Raw genomic sequence first — 20671 nt, forward strand, 5'->3', positions numbered from 1 at the left:
CAGTTTTTGGTTTGCTCTACCCACAATATTATCGATGTTATTGTTCCAATTTAGGTTATTTTTAATTGTAATCCCTAAGCATTTAGTTGAATTTACAGCCCTCGGATTTGTGTGACTTATCGCGTAATCGAAATTTAGCTGATTTCTTTTAGTATTCATGTGAATAACTTCAAACTTTTCTTTATTCGGGGTCAATTTGCCACTTTTCGCACCATACAAATATCTAAATCATTTTGCAAGTCGTTTTCATCGTCTGATGACTTTACAAGACGGCAAATGGCAGCATCATGTGCAAACAATCTAAGACGGCTACTCAGATTGTCTCCTATGCCGTTAATATACACTACTGGCAATTAAAATTGCTACACCAAGTAGAAATGAAGATGATGAACGGGTATTCATTGTACAATTATATTATACTAGAACTGACAAGTGATTACATTTTCACGCAATTTGGGTGCATAGATCCTGAAAAATCAGTACCCAGAACAACCACCTCTGGCCGTAATAACGGCCTTGATACGTCTGGCCATTGAGTCAAACGGAGCTTCCATGGCGTGTGCAGGTACTGCTGCCCATGCAACTTCAACACTATACCACAGTTCATCAACAGTAGTGACTGGCGTATTGTGACGAGCCAGTTGCTCGGCCACCATTTACCAGACGTTTTCAGTTGGTAAGAGATCTGAAGGATGTGCTAGCCAGGCCAGCAGTCGAACATTTTCTGTATCCAGAAAGGCCCGTACGGGACCTGCAACATGCTGTCGTGCATTATCCTGCTGAATGTAGGGTAGAGCCACAGGTCGTAACACAACTGAAATGTAACGTCCACTGTTCAAAGTATCGTCAATGCGAACAAGAAGTGACCGAGAAGCGTATCCAATGGCACCCCAGTATGGCGATGACGAATACACACTTTCAATATGCGTTCACCGCGATGACGCCAAACACGGATGCGACCATCATGATGCTGTAAATAGAACCTGGATTCATCCGAAAAAATGACGTATTGCCATTCGTGCACCCAGGTTCGTCGTTGAGTACACCATCGCAGCCGCTCCTATCTGTGATGCAGCGTCAAGGGTAACCGCAGCCATGGTCTCCGAGCTTATAGTCCATGCTGCTGCAAACGTCGTCGAACTGTTCGTGCAGATGGTTGTTGTCTTGTCCACATCTGATGAATCAGGGATCGAGACGTGGCTACACGATCCTTTACAGCCATGCGGATAAGAAGCCTGTCATCTCGACTGCTAGTGATACGAGGCCGTTGGGATCCAGCACGGCGTTCCGTATTAGCCTCCTGAATCCACCGATTCCATATTCTGCTAACAGTCATTGGATCTCGACCAACGCGAGCAGCAACGTCGCGATGCGATAAACCGCAATTGCGGTACGTATTTCTCCTCCTTACACGAGGCATCACAACAACGTTTCACCAGGCAAAGTCGGTCAACTGTTGTTTGTGTATGAAATATCGGTTGGAAACTTTCCTCATGTAAAAAAAAAAATGGCCCTGAGCACTATGGGAGTTAACTGCTGAGGTCATCAGTCACCTAGAACTTAGAACTACTTAAACCTAACTAATCTAAGGACATCACACACATCCATGCTCGAGGCAGGATTCGAACCTGGGACCGTAGCGGTCACCCGGTTCCAGACTGTAGCACCTAGAACCTCTCGGCCACACCGGCCGGCTCATGTCAACACGTTGTATGTGTCGCCACCGGCGCCACCCTTGTGTGAATGCTCTGAAAAGGTAATCATTTGCATATCACAGCATCTTCTTCCTGTCGCTTAAATTTCGCGTCTGTGACACGTCACCTTCGTGGTGTATTACTTTTAATGGCCAGTAGTGTATATCAGGAACAAAAGAGAGTCTATAATACTTGCTTGGGGAACGCGGGATAGGACTTCTGTTTTACTCGATTATGTTCCGTCTGTTACTACGAACTATGACCTTTCTGACGGGAAATCACGAATCCAGTCCCACAACTGAGGCGATACTCTGTAGGCACGCAGTTTGGTTAAAAGACACTTGTGAGGAAAGGTGTCGAAAGCCTTCTGGAAATCTAAAAATGTGGAATTAATTTGACATCCCCTGTCGATAGCACTTATTACTTCATGAGTATAAAGAGCTAGTTGTGTTTCACAAGAACGATATTTTCTGAATACGTGATGGCCGGCCTGGGTGGCCGAGCGGTTCTAGGCACTACAGTCTGGAACCGAGCGACCGCTACGGTCGCAGGTTCGAATCCTGCCTCGGGCATGGATATGTGTGATGTCCTTAGGTTAGTTAGGTTTAAGTAGTTCTAAGTTCTAGGGGACTGATGACCTCAGAAGTTAAGTCCCATAGTGCTCAGAGCCATTCCGTGCTGACTATATGTCAATAAATTGTTTTCTTCGAGGTACTTCATAATGTACGAATAGAGTATATGTTCCAAAACCCTACTGCAAATCGACGTTAGTGATATAGGCCTGTAATTCGTCGGATTACTCCTACTTCCCTTTTTGGGTATTGGTGTGACTTCAGCAATTTTCCAGTCTTCAGGTCTTTCTGTGAGCTAGTGGTTGTATATAATTGCTAAATATGGAGCTATTTTATCAGCATACTCTGAGAGGAATCTGACTGGTATACAATCTCGACCGGAGGCCTTGCCTTTAGTAAGTGATTTAAGCTGCTTTGTTACACCGAGTATATCTACTTCTATGTTTCTTATCTTGGCAGTTGTTCTTGATTGGAATTCAGGAATATTTACTTCGTCTTCTTTGGTGAAGGAGTTTCGGAAAACCGTGTTTAATAACTCTGCTTTAGTGGCACTGTCATCAGTGACTTCACCGTTGTTATCGCGCAGTGAAGGTATTGATTGCGTCTTGCCACTGGTGTGCTTTATGTATCACCAGAATGTCTTTGGATTTTTTACCAAATTTCTAGACAGAATTTCGTTGTGGAAATTATTAAAAGCATCTGGCATTGAAGTAGCGCTATATTACGAACTTCTGTGAAACTTTGACAATTTGGGGATTTTGCGTTATTCAAAATTTGGCATGGTTTTTTTGTTGCTCCTGCAACAACGATCTGACCCGTTTTGGTACCTTGGGTGATCAGTACCATCACTTATTAATTAATGTGGTATATATCTCTCAAATGCTGTTGATACGATCTTTTTGAAAACATTCCACAACTTTTGTACACTCACATAATCAGATGGGAGGAGTGAAGACTGTCTCTTCAAAATTCGTTAAGAGCATTTTTATCAACTTTTTTAAATAGATATACTTTGCGTTTCTTTTTGATAGTTGTAGGTGTTATGGTATTCAGCCTAGCGGCAACTGCCTTGTGGTCGCTACTCCCTGCATTCGTCACTACACTCACTATTTGTCCTGGATTATTTGTTGCTAAAAGGTCTATTTTGCTTTTGAAAATCATTCACGCTGCGAGTGGCCTATGCTTGCTGTATCGTCACCTGCTGCCTCATAAGAGATTATCATGATTGATTTCTGTAATGTCCTTGAAGGTAAATGTAAGAAATACTTGTTTGTCGCGACGATGTTGTCACGCCGTTGATAATTTATTGCAAATTGACGATCAACTGCGGTCCAGGAAAAATATTTTAATTAACTTCAGAGGCCTGAAAGACAGTTTGGGTTTCGTATTTTCTAGGTCGAAGATTAGCAGCTTTTTTTTTCATAGTCGTGGTTTATTCGAGTCGCTGCTGACGGGTACGTCCGATTTGGACGATACTCTAGTTTTTCTTCACATTGTCAGCTGCTGCCTGCATACTCCGTAAGATTCAGGTGTTGGATTTCACTTCAGTGTCGTTTATCAGTGACCTGACGTACTTTCATAGACAGTCATGAAGCAAGAGCTGTCTTTAGTCAGACTAAACGTTGTAGGACTTGTTTGAGTAGCAGTAGCAATAACAGAGAATTTAGCACTTGCAATACATCTCATTTGTTCCATTGCCTTCAAGACTTTATATAATTCCGCGACGAAGACAATTGAGTCTTGAGGCAGTCTGATCTTGAGGACATGGTACAGGGAAACAACAGACACTCAGTAGTCTCCCTGTTTAGAGGCATTCGTAAATACCAGTGTGGTAGGAGTTTTAAGCCTTGGATTTGTGGATGTACTTGCTCCACACCAAGTGACTCTAGCATAAGCTGCGTGCGGATCCCAAACGGCCTTGTTGTTCTTGGACGATGGGAGGAAAGGCACTCCAGAGGCGGACGAGCCTCATTATTATTTATTGATTTATTTGCTATTTTCTCTTAGTCTATTATCTACGCAAAAGAACAGACCGAATGTTGCACATGAATGGGCATGAATAAAGTACATAGCATTGTAACATGATTTCAAATGTTTTGCTAATAACAAGTCATTATGCTATTCTAGGGAGGAAAACAGAGTAGTTACATTAAAACAAGATAATAGTAACAGTAATAATAATAATATCAATAATAACCAAGAACAAGTGTGACTGCTACCATTTGGCCATCTGGCGCACAGATACCTGTTCGTCCGGAACACAGGAGCCACACTACTAGTCTGTCACAGTATATGGCATTAGTACGATACAGAACATTTAATTTATAATTGTATACTACACAGCATTACACTACACAGTACTACACTACACTACTGAACTTGTTATTAGAAACAAATTGCGCCCCTGCCGCGCTGAGGTGCAACTCAGGATTCACAGGGACTGTGCTGCTGCGCCACCCAAGGTGTAGAGATTGGGAGACGGTTGTCAGGGTCTCAGGAAATCCTTCCTGATCCTTTTCGACGCTTGTCTCTTCACTGATTCCAGAAGGTTGTTGTAGGTGGGAGTGGCGCCATGGTGCGTCTCGTTTTCATGATGTAAGGCCTCTTCTTGGTTGTCTCTGAGCTACGTAGGCTCGCAGCTCATAAACTAATATCTTAACTGTAAGCGAGTTCAGGTTGTGCCACAGTTCTTCATTCCTCATCATATTAGAGACTGTTGCATTTCCAAATGATTTCCTGTCCTGGTCTGTAACATCTTGTCTAATGGCACACAGCTAAGGTGCGGACCATGTCCCGACAGGTAGTGTATAGCTCCCTTGGTCGGAAGGAAATATGTCATTCTTTTTCTTTCTTTTATAGGTTCTCCTCGATATTTCTGCCCTTTCCCAGACTTCTTGCTATTCCCTATCAATGCTTGCTTTTGTTTCATTGTTCCTGTGCACAATACTTCATGTTCGCGCATTTTGGACCAATATTGAGCACTTCTCTTTCTGACTGCTCGGTCTAGCGGTAGCAAGGCTATTCTCACCAGCAACACCTCAGTCGGTTTTGTTCTATACGCACCTGTCAAATGCAGGGGACGTTCCTCTGTGTTCGCCGTAGAGCCTGTGCTGCCCTTGCCTTTCTAGCCCTGTGAGCCCGGACGTTCGACCCGTAGCCCATAATAGCGAGCAAGACTGCGTAGTAGTACGTTCTTACTGCTGTTAGAGGCACCTTGAAAACTTCTTTGCCCAGTTGTTGTTCATTCATTTAATATTTTAATGCCTGTCTGGCAGACGATTTCTACATGTGCATGAAAGATTTGCTTTTCGTGGACGTTTATTCCAAGGTAGCTATACACTTGTTTTCTTTTCAGAGGTTTCTCGTCCGTGATAATTTTCCTTTTGGAAACATATAGACTGTTTTGTGCGCTCCTATAGTTAGTTTGCTTTCTACGCACAAGCTGTTTAGTCTTTCAAGAACTACCCTACTCTTTTCCTGTAATTTAGCCCTTGTGTTGGCAGGTACTACAATTAGCAGATGATCTGCACAAGCGATGCAGCAGCTAGTGTTTGTCATACTCTGAAGCTGGTTCAGTATTGCCTCTATGCCAACTTCCAGAACTCTGAGCCACAAACGAAGCCATATGGACAGCCTTTAGTAATTTATTTAATAGTTTTCTTTCCACGACATTCTAATTGCACCTGCCTGTCTGTGCAATACTGTTGTATACTGTTATAGAGACGCCCTGGACAGCCCATCTATTTCAGTCTTTTGAATAGACAGGCCACCACATATTGTCAAATGCCCCAGAAATATCAGCCGTATGCGTATAACATACTCGCCGTCTCAGGTGTTCAAAATATTAACTGCGTGGTTTACGGCATTCTCGGTGGATATCCGTTTCCTGAAACCATACCGCAGGCGGTTCATGCCAGCAGCATGTAGTTTGTTAACTGCATCTTCTGTTGTGCGAAGAAAATCTTTTATTCTGCTGCTGCGTCGCAAAATCGGCTTGATCCTTGCTCGGTGGAGAATTTTGCCCACCCGTTCAGGTGGATCAGTGCATGCAGGCGAGACGGGGCGACCCCTCAGCACACGGATATCTGAACACGAAATATATTTCCGACTAAGACTGCACGCCAAGTCAACCGTGGCGGAACACCAGGATGAGTGCTGCAAACAGATTGATTTTGGTGAAGCTCACGTAATGGCGAAGCAGTTCTTACTTTCAGGAGGAAGATAACTGAGACAATGGAAATGGTCAAGCGACCCTCCGACATGAACAGACAGACACGGACTTCCGACGTCTCGGCTGCCAGCAATAACAGGGTTACGGGTTGACATCTCACGTGAGGCAACACACAGAGGCGTGCGAGAGACCGAAGCGGCCGCAGGTACATAGAGTACTGGTGCTCCTTGTCCGGCGCTAGAAAGCGGGAAAACAAAGCCACGTCACAGCTGCCGCCTAGTTTTCCATTCGCCGATCTCTGCCAATCACAAGCAGTAATTCAATCAAAACGTCGGAATTCCTCCAATGAAAAGAAATACTAAAAACACCAATAAAGACTTCTAACATACCTCCCATTCGTCTATCAGAATTAGACAACAGCCATACCTGCAGGTATGTAAGAAACAAAGTTTTCTCATTCATCAGTAAACAATAACACCCTCAAGAAGGTCGCTTGCAGCAGGTACCGAAAAGTCAGTAGTTTTATACATATTGCGGTCACAAACCCAGAAAAGTTTCATTGAATACTGTACTAGATTTGTTAGTCACTGGATATAGTACCAAGGGTTTCCAACGGTGCCAAATTCAGCTCCCAAGTGCAGAAAAGGCAGTTGTTTCAAAACTGTCGGATCTCATGTCCAACTTGCCCCTCTCTATAGTCGCACATTAACGACACAATACCAGATCATGGCAGACATTAGCAGTAGCCAATGCAAAATGCTCTACCATCGTTTCAGACGTTGTTTTGTGACACCCCTGTTGGTAAACGACAGAATTTACCGGAAATCCTGCTAATGGCAGTTGTAGAATAATTGGAACAGTTGATAGAGACCAGGAACATAGCGAAGGCTGGAGGGCTGGAAAGCAGAAGGAGAGGTCGATCGCTGAGGAAGATCCACTAGCAGCAGAGAAACGAGTGAGATTGCCTGTGCTGAGGATGCACAGGTCCTAAGACTTTGCAAAACTAAATCCGTAGGGCAAATAGAGTTCGAGACCCCTAACACATTCCGGGCATTGGCATTGCCCAGCGGGGTAAGTGGGCGAAGAAGTTGCTCTATAAGGTCTGTGATAGCCACAGTGACTATTGATCTTGAGGAAACGAGTACAGCGAGAAGACAGAGATGCTCTGACTCAAATGAAATTCAGCGGCCACTCCTTATAAGTCAATAGCCAAGAAGAAGGTAGAAAAGTATTGTGCATTACTGACAGGCACAACAACCCCTCCCTTGGCTCTTTCCCAAGTCAGGCTATCATTGCATTGGCAGTCATAGCCCTTAGCAGTCAGTGGCCTTAAAATGTGCGGAATCTGATTTCGCAGGACAGAGCGGATCAGGTTGTGGAAAGGGGCCCAAATCAGTTGCTGCTACTTGCACAAACATACAGACTTTATTTGCTAAAAACACTTAATCACACATGCCCTTAAAGGAATTCAGAAACAATACGGCTGAAGGCCAATCACAAGTTATTAAAATTCCGCTAGGGAATACACACTGCTGAAGGCGTTACAAAATAGAAGAACTGAGGGCTTAAGACTTGGATAACAAGTAAGGAAATTTTTAAAAGGTTTTAGACAAAGGCATTTCAAATTTTAATTTAAGTAGGCTGAAGGCCGTATTTTAAAATCCATCGAATAAGGTTTGGCTGAAGGCCATGTACTGAACACAGAACAACTCAAGGCTTAAGGCTGGATAACAAATTAAGATAGACAGAAAATTCTCAAATGATTTTTTTTTTACTTCAGACGGCTGGAGGCCAAATCTTAAAATATTTCACATAAGGTCTTTCTGAAGGCCACATACTGAACATTAAATCGAACTAAATTAATACATGGCTGAAGGCCTCGCACAGTACTCGATACGAAAGAAAATCACAATTCCAAACAACAGAACAGTGGTACTCAGAAGTATTCCAAGGGTCGGCCTGGGGACGAAACTCAGTCAACAGGTTAGGTGAGACAGGGAGCCAAGCGTAACACTAAACAATAGGGTGGCAGCTTGCGACCTAGGGACGGCTGAAGAACCAACCAACACCCTAATCAATTACCTTCCACCCAACCAACGTCACGACAGCCGAAAATATCAGCGAGGACAAAGATCGCAGCAGCACCACGTCTTGATAATTGGCATCTAAACACAATCAATGCACAATAACCCCTCAAAGAAAGAAAAGGGAGAACATCATCAAGCTGTCGAACTACACGCCATGCCGTACAGCATCAACAAGGCGAGGAAAACACACTGCCAGAAAACTACGCTATCGACCAGGGCAGGTAACCGGAACGTTACCGCTGGTGCACTTCACTAATAAGTTACAATCATTTCAATAGTTAAATACCATACAGGAAAACGGCTGCAAAATTTGCCGACTCCAGCACACCATACGTTGCTGCTTTCTGGAACGGCCCAGGAACCGGCAACGAACGAAGAGATGTCACAGCGGCTGAGGTTTCATAACATGTTAACTGATTATTCAACTCCAGTATCCAGGTCCGGTGGGCGACGAACTTTGCAGCTCTCGCAGCTAGTGCCTCACAACTCCGATCGCGCGTGCACGCCGCCAGCGGCCTTGGCCTGACCACACGCCGCGGAGACTTCCTCGCTGCTCTGTTGCAACCGACCAACTGACTACTCCAGTACTCAGACAGCATTCATGTACTAAGTGGAAATCACAGAAGTTATACACAGTTCCACGTAAACACTTGCAGCAGGAGCTCCGACAATTCTAAAACCAATCACCTTGGAACAACAGGGAGAAATGACAAGTCGAGACGCACTGAGGTTCCATAAGAGTCGGCGACCAAATACACATCGTCCGATGAGCGTCCGACCGAACGACCAACCAACGTCGTGCTCACTCAAGTTGCATGTGTCGGCAACGGTCGGGCGAGTCTTGGCTGTCCGGAGTTCACAGCAGCTCCAACCTGGCTCAACTCGATGTCCGTTCGGAACTCGGAGACACGGCGACCCGAGCACACTGGCTCGGACCCAACCATGCAGAGGTAACTCTTGCATATCGGCGACGACATCTCTGCACGAGGAAGTAACCGACCCACGTCCGGCAAGATGACCAACTGACGAGGCCCATAAACGGTCAAAAGACCAAACACACGTCGCCCAATAGGACGACCAACCGAACGACCAACCAGCGGCCGTTACCGCTCCAATCTCCTTTCGTCGAACAGTTCATGCGTCTGTGGCCAGCGGTCGGCTGTTCGCGCCTACTGGCGCTCCGTCCCCGACTGCCCTCCCATCACACCAAGACCCGGAGATAATAGTGGTCGCTCCAGAGATACTAAGAAGTGCACTATCGATACGCACCACTGCTGCCACCCAGCGGCAAGCAAACGAGAACTTAGTGACGCCAGTAAATCGAATAAAAAGGTGGCCACAGTACCGTAAAGAGAAGGTGACAATAAATGGCATGAACACGAGCCGCGCACGGCTTAATGTGTTTCTTGTAAACTCAAGCATAGGGGGAGTGCCCGTGCTAGGAGTATCAGTTCCTCCGCATGAGGCCTGAATCCACTGACGTTCCTCTTTAGTAAGGGAGCCATTTCTCGCAGGGGTTGCCCTTTGACACAGTCTCTCCACTAGGGTCGGGAGCCTGCAACAGGTGTAGGTCCAGTCTTGGCGCGAGACGATTGCCCTGGACTGATTTCACTTTCAACTGGCTGCAAAGTACAGGGTTATTACAAATGATTGAAGCGATTTCACAGCTCTACAATAACTTTATTATTTGTGATATTTTCACAATGCTTTGCACACACATACAAAAACTCAAAAAGTTTTTTTAGGCATTCACAAATGTTCGATATGTGCCCCTTTATTGATTCGGCAGACATCAAGCCAATAATCCCACACTCGGCGCAGCATGTCCCCATCAATGAGTTCGAAAGCATCGTTGATGCAAGCTCGCAGTTCTGGCAGAGGAGGTTTAAACACTGAATCTTTCACATAACCCCACAGAAAGAAATCGCATGGGGTTAAGTCGGGAGAGCGTAGAGGCTATGACATGAATTGGTGATCATGATCTCCACCACGACCGATCCATCGGTTTTCCAATCTCCTCTTTAAGAAACGCCGAACATCATGATGGAAGTGCGGTGGAGCACCATCCTGTTGAAAGATGAAGTCGGCACTGTCGGTCTCCAGTTGTGGCATGAGCCAATTTTCCAGCATGTCCAGATACACGTGTCCTGTAACGTTTTTCTCGCAGAAGAAAAAGGGGTCGTAAACTTTAAACCGTGAGATTACACAAAACACGTTAACTTTTGGTGAATTGCGAATTTGCTGCACGAATGTGTGAGGATTCTCTACCGCCCAGATTCGCACATTGTGTCTGTTAACTTCACCATTAAGAAAAAAATGTTGCTTCATCACTGAAAGCCGGCCGCGGTGGTCTCGCGGTTCTAGGCGCGCAGCCAGGAACCGTGCGACTGCTACGGTCGCAGGTTCGAATCCTGCCTCGGGCATGGATGTGTGTGATGTCCTTAGGTTAGTTAGGTTTAAGTAGTTCTAAGTTCTAGGGGACTGATGACCACAGCAGTTGAGTCCCATAGTGCTCAGAGCCATTTGAACCATTTCATCACTGAAAACAAGTTTCGCACTGAACTCATCCTCTTCCATGAGCTGTTGCAACCGCGCCAAAAGTTCAAAGCGTTTGACTTTGTCATGGTGTGTCAGGGCTTGTAGCAATTGTAAACGGTAAGGCTTCTGCTTTAGTCTTTTCCGTAAGATTTTCCAAACCGTCGGCTGTGGTACGTTTAGCTCCCTGCTTGCTTTATTCGTCGACTTCCGCGGGCTACGCGTGAAACTTGCCCGCACGCGTTCAACCGTTTCTTCGCTCACTGCAGGCCGACCCGTTGATTTCCCCTTACAGAGGCATCCAGAAGCTTTAAACTGCGCATACCATCGCCGAATGGAGTTAGCAGTTGGTGGATATTTGTTGAACTTCGTCCTGAAGTGTCGTTGCACTGTTATGACTGACTGATGTGAGTGCATTTCAAGCACGACATACGCTTTCTCGGCTCCTGTCGCCATTTTGTCTCACTGCACTCTCGAGCGCTCTAGCGGCAGATACCTGAAGTGCGGCTTCAGCCGAACAAAACTTTATGAATTTTTCTACGTATCTGTAGTGTGTCGTGACCATATGTCAATGAATGGAGCTACAGTGAATTTATGAAATCGCTTCAATCATTTGTAATAGCCCTGTACATACATTTAGCACCATCAGGTTGAATGACGTCGACGTAGTACGACGGTTTACCACTGACTTCGCATGTGTTTCAAGTTTCCCGTTTGAATTTTTTTGTTGTTGTTGTTGGGAAGGCTTTTTACGATCTACAAAAGTGGAGATGTAGCGCTGTACTGTTTATTAGACTCGGGTTGTGAGTGACCAGAGGCTCCGCACTGTTGGCAATCGTCGCTGTATCTGACGTGCTCGGGGGAATGAGGGTGGCTATGGGTTCCAAAATACCTGCAGCTTTTCAAGTACAGTGAGAAACGCAGGTAGTAGTGCTAACAATAGCAACCTGTCTTTGTGTAGAGGCATCAGCCGTCGGAATATGCTTTTGAAGCACTGAAGCAAAAGTTGTAGGGAATGTGGGAGGCTGGATGATATTACAGATATTCTTGATCTCACCATCTGGATTCAGCTTTGCTGTTTTAAGCTCTTGTAACATACTCTGTTCACAGTAGATGTTGCTTCTTTACTCTAGACAGAGCGTTCCGCTGAGCAGTTAACACTCGTCGGAGGTAGACGAAAAATGGGCTGGCATTCAAAACAGGTCACTGGGTTGCAGACATAAGGCTGCACGCTTAAGAGATGGGAAACTGCGTTAATATGCTGTGAAACTAAGTACAAACGAGTCTGATTTGAGCAGATAGCCAACCACTCTTTTCATTATATTTTGCACGTCAAAGATTCCTTCTTGGACCCACTCAGCTTTCACTTCTGCTTTGGGAATATCTGCCAGATGTATGCACGACATACATTTGCAGTAGTTCAGAGTTTTCGGTAGTTCAGTTTTGGTGGCATATTCCCCGATATATTTAGCTTTCTAGAGGTTCTTGGCTTGTTGGGAACTAGAAACTTAAAGCAGCAGTGTCCCACTGTGCAGTCGCTTGACAGCTGTCGTCTTTCTTCTATATTATTAGGAACACGTTATGCCTGGTAGCATGTGTTCTGTTACAACAAACTGAAGAACTCTGAATATTTTCTCACTCAGTACGACAATTTACGTGATGCATCTTATTAGATTGTGTTGTGATAACCGCTAGCGGTGAATCCATTCCGCTGGGAGTTGATGAGCTGAAGGTGGAGGGCTTCTTTTTTTTTTTTTTTTTTTTTTAACATTCTTGCGATCCGGGCGGGTAGTCCAAGACCCGGGTCCCAGTGATACACAGCTTACGTTCCGCCGCCGCGCTATGCTGTGGTCGCTGAAGCTTGCCCACATCTTAAACTTGACGAGGACTGGCGGCGCTTACCAGTCCCCAGCTCAGGAACCCAGGAGTCGCCAAGCCCGTAGCCAACAAGCGAATGCTGAGCTCCAGGAGGTCCTCATCTTTTAGCTAGCCCTGGGGGCAGGTGTGGCTTATTTAATTGCACGGACTAGGCGATCAGTAACCCTCCCCCTTCCCCATCCCTCCCCCCCCCCACCTCACCAACATTGTGCTACTCTGTTTCCTAACTATTTACATTATAGTGTCGGTTCATTGATAGCTCTTCACATAAAGAAAGTGAAAAGACCTTTTTTATGGCAACACCATTGAGCTGTTTTAAACATCTGAACGTTGTTAGGTGAGACCTTTTTTCTGATGATTTGAATAGCGTATTTTAGAAATGTTGCATGTACAGAATATCCATGTAGTGGCGCGAACTATTTTATCTACTCTCTACATGGCTATTATCAAAATATGTCTTTGGGACTTGTAAACGTAGGATCCAGAGGAACGCAAAACTTAATAACGAAATTAACTGTGGCATGGTGTTTCACTGCCAAGTAACACAGCTAGATGAAACTTGAACGATACACATAAGGAACAGCTCATGTATAATTCACAAGTAAAATCGAAAGGAATACTTACCGACACGATCAGAAATCACATTTTTATTTCCAGACAATAATTACACAGAAGACACTGCGATTCACTATGTCACCCTGGACTAAACGAGACGCATGGTATTGTTTGTAGTAGTGCGTATCATCAACAAGGACGGTAGTGCATGCTCTGCAACGTGCTCCTATGCTAGCCACAAGGCTGCTAAGGAGACCTTTTGGTATGGTGTTCCGTTTCTCCGCCAGCGGGACTGACAACTGCTGAATGGTCATTTCCTGTATTTGAAGGGTCTGGAAATCATTGCTAGGTAAGCTGAGAATATTTCTGATGCTATATAACACCTGTACCAGACTACTCTTTCAGTTCTGAATTTCCCAATGTCCTGGTGAAGACTGACGTACTAATAAAGGTTCTTTCAATGAGTTACTTTTCAAGTGACAGTACTACAGACCTCACTGTAGCCGTAACAAAAGTTTTCTAAAAATCAATTAAACCTGAGCAATGTAACATTTCATGCTCACTAACATCAGTTCATCTCAGTAATAACAATCAATTCCCTTTTAACTAACATGTGGTCTTTTAAAACCCTGAGAGAGAAATCAGGATATGCCGATCTCTTATTAATTCAACATTTGTCTCCTTTGGGAACAATTTGTAGTCGTCCTGACGAATGTTTCGAATCTTCAACATTATTTTCAGTTCTTCTCAATCAGTCACTAAGAAAAGCAAATGTAAGGGTTAAGCTATTATAATTTTGTGGAGTGTATTAACGTTTTTGTTGGGTATTGCATAGCCTTAGGTCTTGACCTCAATACGTTGATTATTTTCATGAGTCAATCTACACACAACCAATTACTAACAGATTATTTGGCAATGCCAGAGTCAGACTCATAATATGCCCACAGTCAAACAGGCTCTGAGCACTATGGGACTCAGCTTTGTTCAAATGGTTCAAATGTCTCTGAGTACTATGGGACTTAACATCTGAGGTCATCAGTCCCCTACAACTTAGAACTAGTTAAATCTAACTAACCTAAGGACATCACACACAGCCATGCCCGAGGCAGGATTCGAACCTGCGACCGTAGCGGTCACGCGGTTCCAGACTGCAGCGCCTAGAACCGCACGGCCACTTCGGCCGGCTGCCGACAGTCACTTTACCGCTAAATTACCTGTTATCGTCTTCATACACACGTTGCCCAGTCATTTTAACATGACCAACGCCTGTCTTCTACATCTACATCTATAGCTACATGGATACTGCGCAAATCACGTTTAAGTTCCTGGCAGAGGGTTCATGGAACCACCTTCACAATTCTCTATTATTCCAATCTCGTATAGCGCGCGGAAAGAATGAACACCTATATCTTTCCGTACGAGATCTGATTTCCCTTATTTTATCTTGGTGATCGTTCCTCTCTATGTAGATCGGTATCAACAAAATATTTTCGCATTCGGAGGAGAAAGTTGGTGATTGGAATTTCGGGAGAAGACTCCGTCGCAATGAAAAACACCTTTGTTTTAATGATGTACAGCCCAAATCCTGTATCATTTCTGTGACACTCTCCCATATTTCGCGATAATGCAAAACGTGCTGCCTTTCTTTGAACTTATTCGATGTACTTCATCAGTCCTGTCTGGTAAGGATCCCACGGCGCGCCGCAGTATTCTAAAAGAGGATGGACAAGCGTAGTGTAGGCAGTCTCCTTAGTAGGTCTGTTACAATTTTTAAGTGTCCTGCCAATAAAACGCAGCCTTTGGTTAGCCTTTCCCACAGCACTTTCTATGTGATCTTTTAATTTAAGTTGTTCGTAATTGTAATCCCCAGGTATTTAGTTGAATTTACGGCTTTTAGATGAAACTGATTTACCGTGTAACCGAAGTTTAACGAGTTCCTATTAGCACTCATGTGGATGACCTCACACTTTTCGTTATTTAGGACCGACGGCCTCTTTTCGCAGGATTCAGATATTTTTTCTAAATCGTTTTGCAGTTGTTTTGATCTTCTGATGACTTTACTAGTCGATAAACGACAGCGTAATCTGCAAACAACTGAAGACGGCTGCTCAGATTGTCTCCCAAATCGTTTAGTTAAATAGGGAACAGCAAAGTTCCTATAACACTACTTTGGGGAACGCCTGAAATCACTTCTGTTTTACTTGATGACTTTTCGTCAATTACTGCGAACTGTGACCTCTCTGACAGGAAATCGCATAACTGAGACGATATTTCATAAGCACGCAATTTCACTACGAGCAGCTTGTATGGTACAGTGTCAAAAGCCTTCCGGAAATCCAGGAATACGGAATCAATTTGAAATCCCTTGTCAATAGCACTCAGCACTTCATGCGAATAAAGAGCTAGTTGTGTTTCACAGGAGCGATGTTTTCTAAACCCATGTTGACTGTGGGTCAATAAACCGTTTCCTTCGAGGTAATTCATAATGTCCGAACACAGTATATGTTCTAAAATCCTGCTGCATATCGACGTTAACGATATGGGCCTGAAATTTAGTGGATTAATCCTACTACCTTTCTTGAATATTGGTGTGACCTGTCGAACTTTCCAGTCTTTGCGTACGGAAGGAACCTAATTGGTATACAGTCTGGACCAGAAGACTTGCTTTTATTAAGCGATTTAGGTTGCCTCACTACTCCGAGGATATTTACTTTTACGTTAGTCATGTTGGCAGTTGTTCTCGATTCGAATTCTGGAATATTTACTTCGTCTTCTTTTGTGAAGGCATTTCGGAAGGCTGTGTTTAGTGCTTTGGCAGCACTGTTTTCGAAAGTACTTCCATAGCTATCGTGCAGAGAAGCCATTGATTGTTTCTTGCCGCTAACATACTTCACATACGACCAGAATCTCTTTGGATCTTCGATGTCGACGGGCTACAAGCACTCGCAGACTGCAGGTGGCTGATCCAGCAGTGGAGAGTATATGAAGCCTGTTGAGTGTAAGGTGTAAGGCAAATCCAACACCTTCCATGAAAACCCTGACATGATAGCAAATCCGGCAATATGTCACATAGCTCCAAATAACTCCTGACATTAAATTAACCATAGTAATACGATCAACGAGTGAGCAAATTGAATACCACAGACTAACACAAGAACGCCTAAATGCATGTCATACCTTCGCACCATGAAACAGACGCAGTTCCGAGGGGAGGAAAGAGAACAGAAGCCGAGAGCAGAGCCATATAGGCTAGAAGGCCCTACGATAAGGGACACCCACATCGCCCGCCGACCTCCAAGAGCACCCCCCCCCCCCCCCCCCAGCCCATGTTAACAGATAGAGCCCCCCAGAAGAACAGTATAGATCTTACGGTAACACTAAAAGGGCCACACCAGCTGCAAGTTTTAGCGTGAGACTATATGCGTCTCTGTTACGTAGCAAACATTAAAAAACATTGGACCACCACGAAAAGTATAACGTTTCTCATTGGATAGACAGAATTTTTGTAGGCGGAGCTTAAGGCTAACATTGAGACCCTGATTGGTCAGTTGAAAACACAGCCAGATAGCTTTTCTTAAACCAGTTTCGGTAAATTGTAGTAAGGAGAGGTTAGAGAGAGTGGCTACCGAGACGGTGAAGTGTGTGGAGCTACGCCACCCGCCGACCCTGACACTGCCTAACCACTGACAAGGTAATGAACGCACGCGATGTCGCATAAGAGCGCATGAAGAAGAACTGCAGAAGTCTCATCTGTTACACCCCCTTTTAGCGTAATACTAGTGTCGATCGTCAATTAAACTTCATGGTATTCAAATTTGCTACTTGAAGTTAAAATCTGAAATGCGAAGATTTTTCTGTTATATATAATTATTGAGAAGCCATATCAGCCACTGTAATTTACGACAAGTTATGTAAGTAATTAAAGATAATTGAGGGTCACTGTAGACCATTTTTGATAGTTTTTCTCTTTTATGAAACTTAATTTAAACCTAGATTATAGATGTGATATGGCATAGGTCATCCTTCGATCCATTATAGAACTTGGAAACCCATTCAGGGAATATTCGTTCACATTTTTGTTGAACGCAGTTGGTTTTTATCATCCTGTACTAAAATATTTTCTCTTATCAATAGTGCAATTTATAAACAAGGTTTTGTGAGTAGAATAAAAATTCCAGTGGTAAACTTAACTGCTTTTTCGACGTTATTTTACCAGCTAACTAAAAACAGGAAAGTCCGCAGCTCGTAGTCGTGCAGTAGCGTTCTCGCTTCCCGCATCCGGGTTCCCGGGTTCGATTCCCGGCAGGGTCAGGGATTTTCTCTGCCTCGTGATGACTGGGTGTTGTGTGATGTCCTTAGGTTAGTAAGGTTTAAGTATTTCTAAGTTCTAGGGGACTGATGACCATAGATGTTAAGTCCCATAGTGCTTAGAGCCATTTAAAAAAAAAAAAACAGGAAAGCCTTGAACCCCTTCCACTAAATTTAGTTAGTATTAAGATTATTTTACAGGGAGTGCAGTGGAGCAGACGCTCAGACGCTGAAATCATTAAGTATTTGATTATATCATCGCTAGTCTCACTGAACTCTTCTGAACTCTACATGTCATTTGTGGTCTGGCGTCTCCTCACCAGCAACAGGTTCCAGGTTCAAACTAGTCAATTCCCTAAAAAAACACGCTCAGAGCGTCGTTGCGCGAAAGTGGTAGGCAGACACGACTTAGAACCGACACCACGCACAATGCTAGACGTGGGTACACGGGAAACATAGCAGTCGTTGTCGTAATGCGGTAACGGAGCGATTTATCTGACACCCATAAGGGAAAGAGTGGAAGCATTTGCAAATTGTTCGCGTGGCACCGTGGTTAAAGTATACAGCTCAATGCCAAATGGCGCAGTCCAAAACCGGTTCCAAGACATCTGTGGGGCTCTAAGGGGCGTAGATGACAGCGGTGAACTACAGGTGCGGAGATGTTTGCGGGCGAATTGACATGCAACAGTAGAGCAACTGTCCGCCCAGATCAGCGCAGAGGCTGCCAACATTGTCTCCTTAACGACCGTTCAGCGAACATTGCTGCACTTGAGCCTCAGCAGCAGACACCTGGTTCACGAACCAATGCTGACTGCTGTTCACCGGTGACGAAGACTTGGGTTTGCACGCGAGCACCTCTATTAGTGGACATCCACCGACTGGCGACAGGTGGTCTTGTCATGTGATTTACGTTTCATGCTCTATCGGGCGGATGGTCCCAGACGTGTACGGTGTGAAACGACTAAAAGTAGACAAGGGGGGGGGGGGGGATCATAATGGTACGGGAAATGTGAGCGTGGCTTTCGCTGGTTGGTCTCGTCATTCTAGAAGGCACAATGGAAAAACATATGTATGCTCTCTCCTGGTGGCCATGTGCACCCCTACATACAGATTTCTTTGTCCTCGGCAAGATGGCGTCTACCAGAGGGCCAATGAAATATATCATACAGCTCGCACTGCACGTGTGTGGTTCGAAGAGCAACAGGATGAGTTTACCGTACTCTCCTGGCCACCAAACCCCTGGATTTATACCCAGTCTTGAGTCTATGGGATCACCTCGATCAGACTGTTAGCGCCATCGACCCTCGACCGTGGAAACTAGCCCATCTGGAGTGGCATTGGGGTCTTCATGGTTACATATACCCTTCGGTACTGTGCTATCGATAGCTACGATGCCACGTCTTAAGTGCAAGTTCTTAGATTGGCACTACGACACACCGACGACAGCGCCCTCTAGCCGGTGCTGTGCAGCTCTACGAGCTCCGCTCCAGATTCAGCCCATTTTCATCAAGTGCAGACGGCCTGGAAACAACACTTCAACTTCAAAGGGTGTTGGCTTGCTATTGAGACTTTGTACTACCTATGATGGGAATACTGTTTCGCACTTACGTGCTCATCATTGCAAAGTTACGTAACCATTTATTAACTTGGGCCGGCCGGAGTGGCCGAGTGGTTCTAGGCGCTACATTCGGGAACCGCGTGACCGCTACGGTTGCAGGTTCGAATCCTACCCCGGACATGGATGTGTGTGATGTCCTTAGGTTAGTTAGGTTTAAGTAGTTCTAAGTTCTAGGGGACTGATGACCTCAGAAGTTAAGTTCCATAGTGCTCAGAGCCATTTGAACCATTTTTATTAATTTGTTTTTACCCATAGTAAACATCTATAATTTTACACGCATTACCGACGTGATTTACCTCTCCTGCTCCTACTCGCTTTTGTCATTCGGCCAACCTTTCAGTTTTCAGGAGAAGACCCACGCGCTGCGTTCCAGGCGGGATACAAAAGATACCTTCCAGGACCTCACTGACCCTCATTTTTCACATCCAAGCTTCAGAAGGTCGTTATTCAAGCTCTTGACAAGTGATCACAATAATGTGACTGGATTATGTAATACATTCGCGATTCATACAGTCTGTTCCAGCTAAGTGGTGATTTTCACAAAATGAAAATCTGTATTATGTCTGTCATTACTCAGTATAAAATTAATCAAACTATTGCAAAAGCGTGTCGAAAAACGTTAATGTATTAGACTTCTTGAAGTAACTTTATTGAAGTTGTTCATTTAACTGTAGCAGAGGAGTAAGAGACTGGAAGACATAAAAAGACTTGTCAATTATTCTAACAACTGCAAGTAAATGCCAAATAAAATCGTGACTGGGTTGAGATATTTGGCGTTAGCGGAGATCAGGTCACTTTTCAGCCTGCCTGCTCTATGTTCCCGTCATTCCGTGAGTAGCTTCAAACTTACATAAAACAGGCCCGCTGTCAAGGGCTTTTCTCATTTGTTGACACCTCAGTTACACCTCCCATGTCTCCAGTGACGAGGCTGTCAGCGGCACTTTAAACAATGAGTTCCCTCTGCATGTGATGAGTAAAAAAAGGTGAGCGAGTTGACTGAAAGGCAAACGGTGTATAATTGATCGTCCAGAGCCGTACAATTCACAAAATCTGTTCAATTATGTGCTAGGAGTTTAATACATTTTTGATCTTCATATCCCACGACAGCACCCCGCCTCTACATCACTCAATAATACAGCACCTTATTGAATTAATCATTATTCAAGACAAAAAATGCGGAGAGGAGAGAAATAAAGCCTACCACTCCTCCGTCCGTTCTCATAGACGATCGAGGAATTTTTCATTGTACATAA

The sequence above is a fragment of the Schistocerca americana genome, chromosome 5, assembly GCF_021461395.2.
Source record: "Schistocerca americana isolate TAMUIC-IGC-003095 chromosome 5, iqSchAmer2.1, whole genome shotgun sequence".
NCBI lineage: Eukaryota > Metazoa > Arthropoda > Insecta > Orthoptera > Acrididae > Schistocerca > Schistocerca americana.